The following is a 14,687-nucleotide window of genomic DNA, read 5'->3' as shown; positions in this document are numbered from 1 at the left end:
TAAAAAGCCAGATGTCATTTGGGGGTTATGTGAACTGCACACGTTCTGTACAAATTTCAGCAGAAATTTAGAGAAAAATCATATGGCCAGCACAAGGATTTGTAGCTAATGTAAGGTAAAAAAAGGTTTGCAAGTGCAATTCAAGTATCAAACAAGCTTTAATGCTGGTGAACTACTTTTTCTGCACATGAGACCATTATGGCAAATTTTCACCTGCAGAAATGGTGGTATTTAATCAAATAAATGTACATAACTTTCACTTATGGTGTATGTGCCAGTACAGGCTACCAAACAAAGGAAGGCATTAGGAAAATTACTTTAGTGTAGGAACAGTCTTCTGAAACCACTTTGCACATGGTTCTAACCTTTGAAGTAGCAGAATCTACATTCTTCACAGTACGATGAAGACTTGCATCCTCCGCTTCCACTTTATTTTGACAATTTCATTCTGGAAAAAGAAGTTGCAAATGTGGACAGAAGTAGCCTTAAAAAGGCTTCCTTAATATAGCCTTTTTGAGATAACTGGATAGTTGTGCTGATTTTAGTTTCACTGATTGACTTCTGAGGTATTCCCTGACAGGACCTCTGCATGTTCCAGTCCTCCTTTCCTCAGCCACCCTCAAAAGAAAAAACATAAAAGTGTAATAAACATCATCAAGATTAGTGTGCCAGGGAGAAGGCATTTGCTTAACATGGTAAAACAGAAGGAGAGGAGCAGAAGGCGGCATAAGCTAGAAACAGGCTTAGGATTTTTCTGGATGGCTTGGAATAGCAGGAGAAGGTTAATCCAAGCGCTACATGCGGATAGGCTTGATCTAAAACTGAGCTGCTTCCAATAAGCAAGGCAGGGGAAGGGATTGTTGAGGTACCACGTTCTGCTCACATTACAGTACCTATGAACTTCATGACTGTAGAACTAAGGGACTATTTACCCTTGACAGGCAGTGATCAGACTAGGTGCACACCCATTGGTAATGAATCTCCACTTCCCTCCCACAAGAAATGCTACTTCTGTTAAAGTCATAGCAAGCTCCTGATATTTCTGCTCCTTTAGGTAGCACTAATGCTTGCTGGCCTGAGGAAGGGAGAGGAGACCAGTGCCTACTTTGTGCAAGGGAAATGCTCTTTCCCACCATGCTGGCATTTGGATTGATAGCAGCCGGTTTAAAGCCTTGACTCTCTAGTGCACTTGCTATTGGCAAGGTTCTTGCTTCCATCTTGCTAGTTCTCTCTCATTTTCCTTGCTGCTATCTCCAGACAACACAGTTATCTTATCTCTTCTGACTTCATCCTGAGCTGTTAACTGAGGGTTTTCAAGAGCTTGCCCAAGATTTGTATGTCAGCACTTCCTGCTAGTACTCCACAGTTGCCTTTGCTTTCCTCTCCTTCACTCTCACCTCAAGTCTGTAGCTGCTTTAAGTGACTTGCAGTCCATGTCATCTTGGGCTTGGGGTTTTGGTTTCCTGCCTCTGCTGTGAGTGGCCATCTGCTCACCTGCATAACAGGTTCAAATTTGTGATGGTTTTATTCCTTAGCATTCCTATAATGATGTCTGTGTAATGTCAAGCATTTCTCTATGCATCTGACTGTAACAGGCAGGTTTTTAGTTTGTTTAGGGTTATAATTAGTATCAGATAAGATGCAAAGGATGATTCAGCATGACACAGGAGGGATTTCTTTTCATCTATTCTTTATCCTCAGTCAGTCTCTTGGTTATCTTTACTGCTGATAAGATCTTTCCATTGTTTCCTGACTATTTGTGCTCACTGGTACCAGAACTGGTGCTATGCCATATGTGCAGTGATATCACTGTATATGGTAAGAACATAATGCACCGAGTTTTGCCTAAGTATTTTCCAGATTACCAGCTCAGTTTTGGGATGTGGTCCAACATTCATTCAATTAAAAGTAAACAGACTTGTTCTTGACTTCTTCAAGATATTTCTGCAAATTCCTTAGTATGTCTTTCTATTTTATTGCTATTTTTTTATCAGAGCTATACAGATCATTTATTTTAACTTTAGGCAGATATATTAATTATTCCCTGGATGGTTCTGCTGCCAAGAACACTTTAGACTGTAGCTTTAGGATGAAATCTACTATCCCCACCCAAACCTTTGCTATGAATTGTAATCAAATAATCCCCAAACTGTGTGTATTTAAACTACAGAATCATGAGCAATTTTCAAAATTACCCAGGTTCTCATAAGTTCTCATGCCAATCTTCCTGATGTGTAAGTCTGTTCCCCCTGCGCTTCTAGATGAAAGGTATATAAAAAAAAAAAGACAAAATAAACCTCTTCCCTTTTTTTCTGTTACTCAGTAACTGTTGTTTCTGTGTTTCAGACACTATTTCTGACATCGATGTCTTAGTCTCTTTCCATCTCCTCTTTCTCCTCCCCACATCATAACAAAGTTTTACCTTCATTTTCTCTTCTCTTTTTACATCAGCTATAGTTCCCATGCTTGGAGAAAGACAGTTTGTTGTCTGAAATCCCATATTTCTACTGGTCTGACTCTTTCACCATACTTGCTTGTTCAGTGCTAGATGCTGTGTGGTCTACCTGTTAGTCACACATTCCATGCAGCAACTCTCACTTTTCCATCTGCTGCTACCAGGCTTCATGTCCTTTACGCTGTGTCACGTGAGAGGGTTCCCCACTTATAAAATTAACATGGCCCTTTTCTTTAGTAACAGAAGGGTTTGTGGAGGTGCTGTAGTGAGCACTGTGGCCATATGCTTCCTCAAGGCTTTGTCACATCCTGTATTGGTGTTCTCCCCTCACCAAGCTCCATGTCTCTCACTGCTGGCTTTGAAACCTGGCTGGGTTTCACCAGTGAGAAGAGAGGTGGGAGCCACTGATAAGACCACACCAGCCTGATCACACACAGCCACAAGCACAGGGCAGTCATTGGGGGGAGCTATCAAGGGGTCTTTTATCCTGTTCTGCTATTCAGCAAGTTACCAGGAAAAACAGACATAAAATAAAAATGGCAGCTGATAACAGTGGAAAATGGGAAGACAACAAACAAATATGGAATTCAGAAGACATAGATTTCTCTGAGTATATCTGGGGTTAGAACCATTTTGGAGCAAGTAATTAGAGTGAGTGTTTTGAGAGATGACAAGCTATGTGGCTTGAAAAGCTTCAAAATTTTAACAGGAGGCTTTTTTGATATATAGAAGAATAGACCCACAGCTTTCAATTTCTGGGTGCCTTGAACTATCTATAAAAATATGTTAACAAGGTAAACATTTCAGCAACAACATCTATTTTGGTCAAAAGTATAAAAATTCTGCCTAGATCTCATGGAATAGTCAAGGCATGACCTATGCCTAACACAGCTCTAGGCAGTGGAAGCCACTGGTCTAGATGCTGAAGCTGTTTTCTTCTAAGATTCCCTGACAGCAGAAAAAAAGCATCACAGAATTTTTAAAAATTATGACACTGTGCTGTTCGTGCTTTGATTTGCATTCACCTGCAACAATCCAGTGCAGCAGTACAGGATGCACTCAGCTGATAGCAGCGTGACAGACTGGGATGGGACCATCTGCCTCCTGATTTGCACTAGTGTCTCAGCTCAGCTCCCTTTCCACAGACTCCTTCCCACTCCTGAGGCTGCTGGCCTTCCGTGGCTGAGATGTCTGTCAGCTCTGCTGTGAAACCAATAACCTGCAGAGCAATAGGGCAGGCAGATGTGTGTCAAATGCTGCTGCAGCAAGACTAACTACACTCATCTGTTAAAGCCACTAGGCAGCACAGGAAACAGAATGAGATCTGTGGAGAAAAAGAAAAAGCAGACTTCCAGGTTAAATCCCTTTGCCATTACAGGAGCTTTCTAGAATTTGCTCACTGTCTTTTTAGTGAGAGAGCAGGTTTTCTTTCCCTTGTCCTTATTTTTTTTTATCCCTTCCCTTGCTGGAAGGATTCCCATGCAGAAAGCTGCAGCCTCCTTTGTGTAACTTATCACTTGAGCATCACCTCAGCTGCCTGAATCCTCAGTAGCATCTTGTTTGTTAGATTGCCTGGGTTTCTCCAGAGCTACCCACAGATCACTTTCCAACTACCACAAATTTATATGGCTGTTGGTACTCTGTAACATGAGTAGTGAACACTTGTAGCACAGTCTCTTGCCCCTAAACATGGATTTATGATGCAAGTGTGCAGCAATAGAAAGCCATACATGTCTAAATTTTATAGAAAATGCCTCACAGTGCCTAAAGTCAAAGTTGTAACTCCTCATAGAGGTTCCAAAAATACCACACAGAGGCAGAGAGCTTGAGATGTTTTGAAACTAGCGTGAGAAGTCGCTGAAGCTAGTTGGCATGTTGTGTGTTGGAAGGGATATACAGAGGTTCAGAGAAAGAAAGCAAAACTAATTATGATTTATTCTCCTCTCCTTTCTCCTCCTGTGGTCATTTTTTAATGTGTCAGTTTTAAAAAAACAAATTTCCAGCCACCCAGTAAACAATTTTTTATAGCAAGCTGTGCATGTATTCTTTCATATTCACCAATAGAAAAGAATAAATTACATCTTCCTGCAAAAGCCAACAGCTATTGCACTATGGAAAACTTATATATTAAAAAAATATAGCCATTTTTCTTCCTTTTTTTTCAACTGTATCAAGCATGTAAGTTAACTCTTTTAGCATTTCTACAAATGCTAAATACAAATTTGCATAGAAAGAATCCACCATTTTTCCTCCTGGGAAAAGATATTTTACTTCAGAGGACAGGCACCAATATTCTAGAAGTTAATTTGTTCTCCCTTTTCTTTGTATGACGGTATACTTGAAGCAGTATGTGCTTAGGGCAGTATTTCATTTTTCTGAAAACTTAAGAAGAGAAAACCAATTACAGATCATTTGCTACCTGGAAAAGAGCAAAATACATCCAAATGCAGAAAAACCTTTTGAAGGCCACTTAGAAGTGAACTACAAGAATATCTTACATAAAAGGTCTATTTTTAACACCTTGCTTTTATAGAGTTTAAAGGATGGGACTTGAATCTACTCTCCCATAATATAAATCTCATGATTTTTCATAATCCAAGTCTATTTTTAAAATTGTACCAATTTTAAAAAAATCAATCGCTAAGACACATAAGACTGAAAACATGAAAATTTGAAACCTTCGAAATCTCTGGAAACACATAAATCCTGGTACGAGAGTGTTGGTCGGTCAGATCTGTGCATTACAAGCTCTCTACTCTGACGCTAAGCATTAGCAGGGGTTTGCAATCACCCGCTATGTTACTGTATGGCAAGGCATTCAAGTAGCTCTTCCACTTAAGCACGGAACGGGATAGAGCAAACTGATTTAATTTAGATAAGTAGATCCCTGAAGATCAGTAGACAAGACCTCTTTGAACACTGTCTTCACAGATTACTGAGTGAAGTTTAACGTGAGAACGTCTGGTCTATCACCCCTCTTCCTATAAAAGCTGTGCTCTCTGGCAGTGCAGCCTGTCTGATGTTCTTGTATAGTATCACACATACTATAGGCTCCGTGAGGGAAGTTCACCAGCATCCTTTTAGCCAGTATTTCATAATGGTAAAAAAATTAAAGAGCTTTGTGTAAAGAGTTGTATTTCATCTAGCCAGTGAATTATACTTTGGTAGTTTTCTTGCTGAATTTTAGAAAAATTATGTCTATAATCAGGATGAAGTAAAGTTTGAATAATTTAGAAGATCTGTTCAAGAGTCCCGGGCAGCCCATTGACTGTATGTTAAAGGACAGCATTAAGTGGATTAAAAAGAAGTATGGGCATGGCACAGCTTCACTTGGCTGCTGGGTTTTGCCCATGCACTTGGGGTAATTTTCTGTCTTTGAGATTGTCTTTGAAAGTTTAACTGTCATTTGGTTGAAATTGGTTGACATGCATGAGGTTAGTGGAAAAGGCAAGATACAGCAAGGCCTCATGGGCATAATCAGTTTAGGAGACCAAAACGGTAAGTCAGAAACCAGATGAATCTGAAGAGCTTTGAGCAGTATGGCCTGGAATAGCCTTTCAATGAATAATAAATTACCATTCCTCCAGCCAGAGCTGTGATCCAGGAGCTATCGTCAGTCACTGAGGCAATGGGTAAAGGGTGTTGTTGGAGAAGAGTGTGGAAGAACAGTGCTCGCTGTCTAGCCCATCTCTATTGAGTAAAGCGAGGGGCAGACTCCACTTTGTTTTTATTTTGTGTATCAGGAGTATTTAGGCTAGATCCAGTCCTGCCAGTTGTGCAGGGGAAGGAAGGGAGGAAGAGTTATGCAATAAAACTAGAAAATAATGACTGAAGATACCAAGCTTTGCAACAATCTTAAGGAGGAGATTTAATATTAGAAACTACTTCTGTCACTTTTTTAAAAAAGCAACAATTAGAAAGAAGATTTCTTTAGACTTATTTCTTTTAGTCCCATAAGACATAACAATTCAAAATATTTCAGCTGAAGGGGCTTATCTAACTCCCATTTCAGGCCAGAATTGATTCTATTGAGGCAAAGGGTAATGTATGTCATTCTATAATATTTATGTTATTAGATATAAAGATTGAATTCCAAAACACTTTATGGTAAAAGAATAATGAAGCCTTTTTGAGTGAGTAAACTGGAAATTAGGGCCTAATGTTAGTAGCAAGCAGACCTTGCTATGGACCAAAACATATCTTTCCTCTTAAGAAAAATAGAAAGCTCTCACACTGAAGAAGGTGAAACATTTTTACTCTTAAAACCTTCTTGGGTAGAAGAGATTTGGGGGATAGAATATTAAAAAATGCAGCATTCATTGTATTTATTCCAAACCTATCTGTGTTTTCAGTATTAGACATAAGTTTGCTTCATATGGGTGGTTTCTAAGGTTGCATGATGTGGATCAGAGATTCCACTGACACTTTGGCTCTTTCGCAAAGCAAAAAACCCTTACAACTGATACAGCTAAGTAAATCCTTACCCTCTGAGGCGAAAGATTAATATTTAATACAACTATGCAGCCTCAGAGATCTACTATGTCTTTCCTTGTTGATGCCTGGATGGTGTACAACAGCTAAGTGCAATGAGAAATAAGAACAGATAAGAACAATGAGAACTTTGTTTCAAGAGCTCTCAAACTAAATGATGATTTCATATTGTGTTTTATATTTGACTCATGCCTCTTGCAAAGTTCTGGGACATTCAGTGAATGCACAACTGAAAAAGCAAAACTCAGCATTTCTTCCCAACACACTTGACACATCAGCATGCCTAACACCAGTCTGCCAGTCCTTGCTACTTCTAATAAAGATCCCTGGAAGTGGCTTCATTCCACATTATATACAAGAAGAATAAAAAAAACCCCAGCAGAGTTACTCAGTTATGCTTGGAGACAACTGATGGAGAAGAATCGCCCTGTGCTACACAGAGGTGCTCACAGATGTGGAACAAATGAGGCTGGTATGGCAGACACCCGCAGCACTCAGACAAGCACATGGGGACAGAGGTCTCCAGACTACCATGCCACTGAAGGCCACCAGAAGCCTCTTCTGAAGGGAGGACAGCTTACAGAGAAGAAGAAAAGATATAACAGATACTAGCCCTAATAGGAATACTTTTCTCCAGCAGCACTGCAGGCGTTATCTTCTCTGTTATTTAGCTGTCTTCTCATGGAGGAAAATTTACCTGTTACTATCCGTTTTTTTTTCCTGAGATACTGTCAGGACTTTCAGCACTACAATAACTTGTGCACCAGCATTCAACACTAGACAACTGAGCACTCCATACCTTTGCAGTTAATAATCTAGTCATTTTTTATTCTAGGGCTGTCTTGGACTGTTAGGAAGCATTGTTCTGTTCAGTGACTTTCCTGAAGTTTGCAGTCTTCCTAAGGGCGCATTCCAATGTAGTCCTTCAGTTTTTCTACACTAGGCAGCCATACTTGCGTCATTTGCAGGGTGCTGCCTAGGGTGGACTTCTAGTTCGGAAAGCCATTCTGCTTCAGGTCTAATTTTAAATGTGTTTTATGTTTGACCTTATTTTCCACAGTATCAAAGTCCTGTTTATCATTCAGAACTTCAGGCAGGGCATTCCTTTGCCCATCAATCAACATGTTGTGAAGTGTTAATTCTGGATCTTTCAGCAGGCCAAGGCCTTTGCTTCAAATTGCTGTCCTCGTCTGGTTTTGTATCTGAACTCACCTTCCCAAAATAACCTTTGAAAGCTAGACCAGTCATTAACTTCATTTTCACTTGTATGTAGTATCTTGTTAAAAAACACATTGTTTCTGGGGCTCATTTTTGTGCACTGCTTGTATTTTGAACACAGTCTGGTGGTTAACCATCTCTGCTCGGGTTAGCAAAACCAACAAAACCCACCAACAGATTCTTCAGTAGCATCTGCTTTCAGAAACATGAAAGCTTCTGCCCATCTTCTTTTTTGGGTAGCACTAACTCCTGCCAAAAAAAGGAATGTCTGAAACTTCTCTGTTAGCCTTCCCCATTTCTAGAGTCAGCTCTCTGTGGAGGACGATCTACTCCTTTCTTCCCCTAAAGCTGGGGTAACAGTTTGTGTTACTACTTTGGCTGCTCCAAACCGGTGCCTGGCTGCAGGCAGCATCCCTTGCAAGACCGCTGCATGACTTCCCTCCCCCAAGCTGAACACATAACTCCATGCCTGGACCCAGCCCTCCTAAGGATGCTGTTCTGCAGGAATAAGGTCCCCCAGTACAGGCTGAGATAACTCCATAAGCAATTCTTACTGCGATTCTTACTAATGGCAACACCAGGGAGATTTGGTTTTTTCTATTTGTATGTTAATACATCTGCGATCCCTCCCTCTCATGTAAGGGTAGTGCCTTTAACGACACAAAAGCAGGAAGCAGTTAAAGGCATATTGCCGGGCAATTCTTTTCAAGTGGATTAATCATTACAGATAACCTGAATGTAGTTAATGAAAGTGATGAGAACCTAGAATTTGTGTACTCTATTGATACCATATGCTCCAACATGAAAGATAATTCAACTGAACCAAACAGAGGCTTATGTAAAACTATGCAGGTGATGTAGCTGGTCACCCTTGTTCAGGCTCTTGTGAAGTCACCGGGTATCCTACTTGTAATTTATTTACCCAAAACCCAAAACTTCCAAATAACCTGCTCTATCCTGAAACACTTGTGAATTATTCAGTAATATTCACAACTATGATTGCACTTTTTCCCCAACTATGATTTCCCTTTTTTCTATTTTAGACTCAGATTGAATGCTGATGATGATAGTAGATAGCAGACAAAACTTTTCAGAGATATTTCCAAGACACATAGTTTAAAAAATGCAAATGGCTCTGCAGAAACAAACAGTTGTGGCTTGCTTCAAATTACTGAACAACATCTAATCTGGTTCTGCCAAAGACTAATCAGACTTTCCCTGTGACTGAGAGAAAACAGCATTTTTGTGACATTACAGGTTTCCAGGAGTGTGGTAGCGGTGGAAAGATTTTGCTGGTTATGTTCTAAGTTTCTGGTTTGAGGAATTCACACCCTCTCCTTTCAGATTTGTTCAGTTCAACATTAGTCTGTTTTTGCCACTGATGCCATGATTCATCAATTTCCCAACTGCTAGGATCATTCACTAGATTTATCTTCCATGTTGCACTGTGTTCCTCTTGCTGCCTAAATCCCATAATGTACCACTGAAGTCCCGTTACTGGAAGTGCATCATGGGAAATACTGGGTAGAGAAGATCTCGATGCAATGAAAAGGAGATATTTTGTAATTAACTCCTGAAATACTTTAATCAGAGTTGTTCAAATGATGCTTTGGTATTTCTAAATCAAAGTTCAGAAGTTTTGCAGAGTTATTTCAATCTCTTGAGATGAACACAAATATTTAAATAAGACAGATTTCCATTGGATTGATATTCTCTTTTTTTTGCCCAAGTTAATTTCTGTTGAGCCAGAAAAGGAGCTGAAAAAAAACACCATCAACAGTTCTAATCAGCTTTGTGGTCTTTTCAAATTCAAATTAAAATTAATCCAGAAGAACTATTTTGCTGGAATGAGTCCTTTCCTACTCACATCACTTATTATTTTAATTGACTATATTGAAACTATTATTTGTATTCATGAGTTGCCACTTTAGTGACAAAAGGCCAAATTCTGGTCTCCCCGTTCAGTGGTAAATGCGGCTATTCCATTGATTCTATTGCAGGTGTTCTTCCTTTGCAGATGTGTCGGTAAGCCTGGGTATTCTTGCACAAATCAGGAACGCCAGCCGCTCTGGCACTTCTAAAGACTCATCCTCTGTGCCTACCTAATTCTCATTCAAGACTGCAAGATCTCCATTTCAGTCATCCTTTTGGTAGGCTGAAGTAAATTAAGCTGGAGCTGGGTCAAGTAATTTCTAGCCACAACACTTCTTGTGTTCTTCCTTCCCCTCCCCATTCCTACTGGCACGTGTTCACACAAGATAAACTAAAGATGAATTTTAACTGATATATGGATGTTCCAAAGGATTCCTGTAACAGTGACATTCATGTCCTCTTTCTGACTTCGAGTCCTCAGGGAAGGTAGGTAGGAATACCCAGTGTGCCCATGTACCCACTGAGCTGAGACAGCGATCTGTTGCTGTCTTGGTGTATCTAGAGCTTTAACGTCATTGAGTCCCATGCAAAGGAGACTATTTTTATTGTTATAGTTAAAAGATGAACTTCTGTCACTATGCTGAGTATCTTGTAGCTTTTTGTTTTTTCGTTTCCTAAAACTCCTACCAAAGACTGACTGCTTTAGTGAATTAGGTATCTAGGGGAGTCTTTGACCATTTTGTCAGTTCTGCTGCAGAACTATGAATGGTGCATTCCCTCTCAAGGAGAGTTTGTTTTCTTCTAAATCAAGAATTATTCACCACAGCTTCCAAACGTCATCTATTTCAAACTCTCTTGAAACATATTGATTCAGATGTTCAAAGTGAGTGATTTGTGCAGTGAATAAATGACCCCCAGGGAACAAAGGTGTCTGCTGAAGATGAGACTTAGATAGTATCCTAATGCACTCTCAAGGGCATGAGGAAAAGATTAATTATATCTGCTCCCAAAATGGCTGTGACTAGAAAGCTGTAATTGCACAGGGATGCAGTAATCACTATTGTCCTGTTGTGCTCTAGCAGGAAAAGGAAAAAAAAAAGATTTTATTTGGAAGAGTAAAAAGGTTTTGAAATGTCTCCAGCATCTCATTTCCTCTCCCTAGGAGTGCAGAAATTCCCACTCATCCTACGTGTACCTGACTCTTTTGATACTCATCTTATCATTGGACTTTTTCCACCTCCATGGGTACAGCTCCTGCTGCAAGTACCACTGCTGTCTCAGTGCACCTTGCCAACTCTTCTGCTAGTGAGGAGGTTGTGGTAGTAGCAGCAGTAACAAAGGTGGTGGGAAGTGCATCAGCAGCAAAGAACACCCCTGTTTTTTAACCTGAAAATTTAGCCTAAAAATGTGGAGATTTTTATAAGCAGTACTAATTTGTAATTGGCAAAGTAATTATTCTGTTAAGGTATTTCATCAGGAACATGAAGCTCTGTAACTGTGTTTACATACATAGTTTTCTGCAGTCCTGCAGTTAGCAGAACATAAACTGTTTAGTGGGCATCGGCGTCACAACGGCTATTCCACAGAGTGAAGAGAAATCTAGATTTTAACGTTTTTTCATCAAAATGAGATACTGATGACTCCCATTTCCTGTGAAATTTCAACTTTTTAACTACCAGCACCGTGCATGTTGACATGTCCAGCAGAGGTCACATTCATAAGAGCAGATGCTTTCCACAGCCAGAGCATGAAGCTATCCCATTTGGCCACACTAGTTCCCCTTGCTGTCACAGCCAGCACCACCAGTAACGCTTTCTGCTCACTACGAGATTTTTCTGGGAAAGAAGCTGCCTTATGTAACATCACCTTAATTTTACACCTTCACTCCCCAGCTTGCTTTTCTTCCTTTGGCTGTGCAAATATCATACTTCTTTTGCACAGTGTCCACCTGCTAGCCAATTCCCATGTCAATCCAGAATAGGCCTGGTCAGAATTTTTTTAATTAAACATTAGTTAGAAAAGTCTATGTTTGTCAAAACCGAAACTGACTGCTGAGGCAATTGTTTTTAACAGATGTCCTCTTAAAAAAAAAATTGTTTAAAGAAGTTTGGAAGTTGCCAAAGTATCTCATTGAAGTGATTTAGTTTTGTTTGGTTTGGTTTGGTTTTGTATTAATGGAGGCCAGGTTTTCATTTAAAGAAACCTTAGATTTGAAATTAATCGGGGAATTGAAATTAATATTGGGAATTGAAATAAAGGAATTCCAAAGACCCAATGTTTTAATTAAGCCAACCAAATTTCCACATTTTCTGTTTAGGAAGGGTGATTATATTGGAGATACTTTTTTTCACTATTCAGGGCAAGAACATTTTCAAAAATGTTAGAGATGCTCAGAGGACAAAACAAATCTTTCCCCCTCTGCCTCTAGATAGAACTGTTTGGGACACTGTGACAACTTATTCCTAGAGACCCCTAGAGACCCTAGAGCAGGATAAAAGTAGAATACAGTCCTTTTATGATAATATCCACTTGCCTGTAAACCACTAATTTAAAAGTTGCATTCTCCTCTGGAATCCAATTTATCGTGTTTTCAAGCAGTTGTGCTGAAAAAACACTGAGTGCTTTCACATGAACAGCGAAAACTGATGTGGTGTGGCTAAAAATGGGAAAACAATTCAGAGAAGAAAACAGAGCTCAAGTGATAGAATTTGTAAATAGTTGGTTGGGAAAAAAACAAACCAATATTTAGAGAATATATTGAGAGTTCTTCTTGTACCCAAACCATGTTACTTGCTCTTTATGATGTGAACAAATACCTTAAATTTGGCTCTAATTAACTGACTGCTACTGATTCAGTAGGATATACCTGACTGTTTTACAGCAAAAAACAGTGTTCCCCCACAGCAAGTTATGTATTTAACTTAAAATAAATACTAACAAAAGCTTCTTAGGTTGCCAAAGCTTTTCCACTTAATAAAACAATTAGACTTGAATGGCAATAGCACATACAAAAGCACTGGTTTGCACTCTTTTCTCTAAAGCAAATGCATGGCACCTAGAAGCAAGCTGGTTATTCTAAGTATCTCACAATGAGAAGAAAAAAAAGAATATTTAGACATTATGACAATTTAATCTCTTCTGTCACAGACATCTAGGCTACCTCTCCTAATTAGGTCATCTCCTTTTGAGCAGACTAGTAGACAAGCAGATGATTGGCCTGAAGGAATGGGATCCTCTGGGCATAATGGGGAGGAAAAGCTAGAGCTTTGCTCAGTCAAGCAGTGTCAAATAGTCAAGAAATATGCCAAGAATTATAATATTATAATACCTGATATTATTATAATAATTATAGTATCTGAGGTTTAAGGAAAAGCTGTGCAAAAAGAAATCTTATATGTGAGAAAAACAAATTGTCATATAATTACTCCTGTCCACGCCTACAGTCATTGAGTGACCACAATCAAGTTTCCTGAATATTTTAATACGGTATTATTTAGTCCTGATTACATCTCAGCACGTGAGCTGTCCGGAAGGCTTCCTGTCTGGACAACGGAATGGGTCAAGGATGTAAAACTCAATGGCACAGAGTGACTACTGCCTGAAAGGTTCTGCTTCAAAGATTAAGAAATTTCCCTGGTGCTTCTTTGACAAGACAGCTATATATTATTTGCATAGCTGCTTTCTAGGAGTGTTGAATCATTAATACATCTAGGAATTATTAGTCACCATTTACAATCCCTTTACTCTTATACTGGAAAAGCTATATAAACTGCTATTTTAAAATGAGAAAGTGAAAAGTGAGCAGTAAGCTTTACGTGAGCTGTTGGAGAAGAGGCATAATTTAAAGAGCAGCTGTAGTGTACATCAAAGAGTTATCATTTTAAGCAGGGACTCAATAAAGCTGCCTAGATGTATTTCTCGTTTAACTCCATCTTAGCTACTGTAAAGCCACCATTTGGTAAGAAAACAGCATTATGCACTTGTGTAGAATTTCCATCAGCTTCCAAGCACCTGAGATATGAATTAGGTTCCCAAATAACCCTGAAAGGAAGATGAGTTTTGGTTTCCTGTAACTGGTCCTATAAACACAAAAGTTAAGTTTGTAAGAGTTCGGTGGGATTTTTTTGCAGTTATACAGGAAACAACTGAGTGAGGATTTAGAGTGCAAGGTTTTCTTGAGTCCCCAGATATCCCCAGTTAGAATTGTATATATTTCATATTACATACAGTTAAAGGGCTACTTTTGTTGTTGTTGTATTTTAAGTCTTTTCTTTTCTTTTTATAATGGGAGGAATGAAGGACAAAGTTCTTAACACTGAACAGATAGCCCTTGCATTTTTTACTCCTGTGAAGAAAGAGGGAATAGTACAGGACTCAGATTTTTGCCATATTTGCTTGATAGTCAAGAAGCTTGATACTGAGAACTGAGACGTCAGCTTGCTATAGAAGAAGCAGAAGCAAAGTGACTATTTCTATCAAAAGCCAAGCAATAGCTTGATACACTGTGTTTCCTAAATGAGTCAGTATTACTCCTGAGCAAAAGCAGAGGACAGTATACTCCTTGCTCAAGAGGACGACATATGCCATGACGCAGGAGTTCGCAGTTGCTCGCCTTGTTTTCCTTGACAAAAGCAGTTCTGTCAGCTGTCTC

The sequence above is a fragment of the Buceros rhinoceros genome, unplaced genomic scaffold (assembly GCF_000710305.1).
Source record: "Buceros rhinoceros silvestris isolate BGI_N320 unplaced genomic scaffold, ASM71030v1 scaffold4616, whole genome shotgun sequence".
Taxonomy (NCBI): domain Eukaryota; kingdom Metazoa; phylum Chordata; class Aves; order Bucerotiformes; family Bucerotidae; genus Buceros; species Buceros rhinoceros.
The sequence above is the reverse complement of the archived record's forward strand: the minus strand, read 5'-3'. Positions refer to the sequence as shown.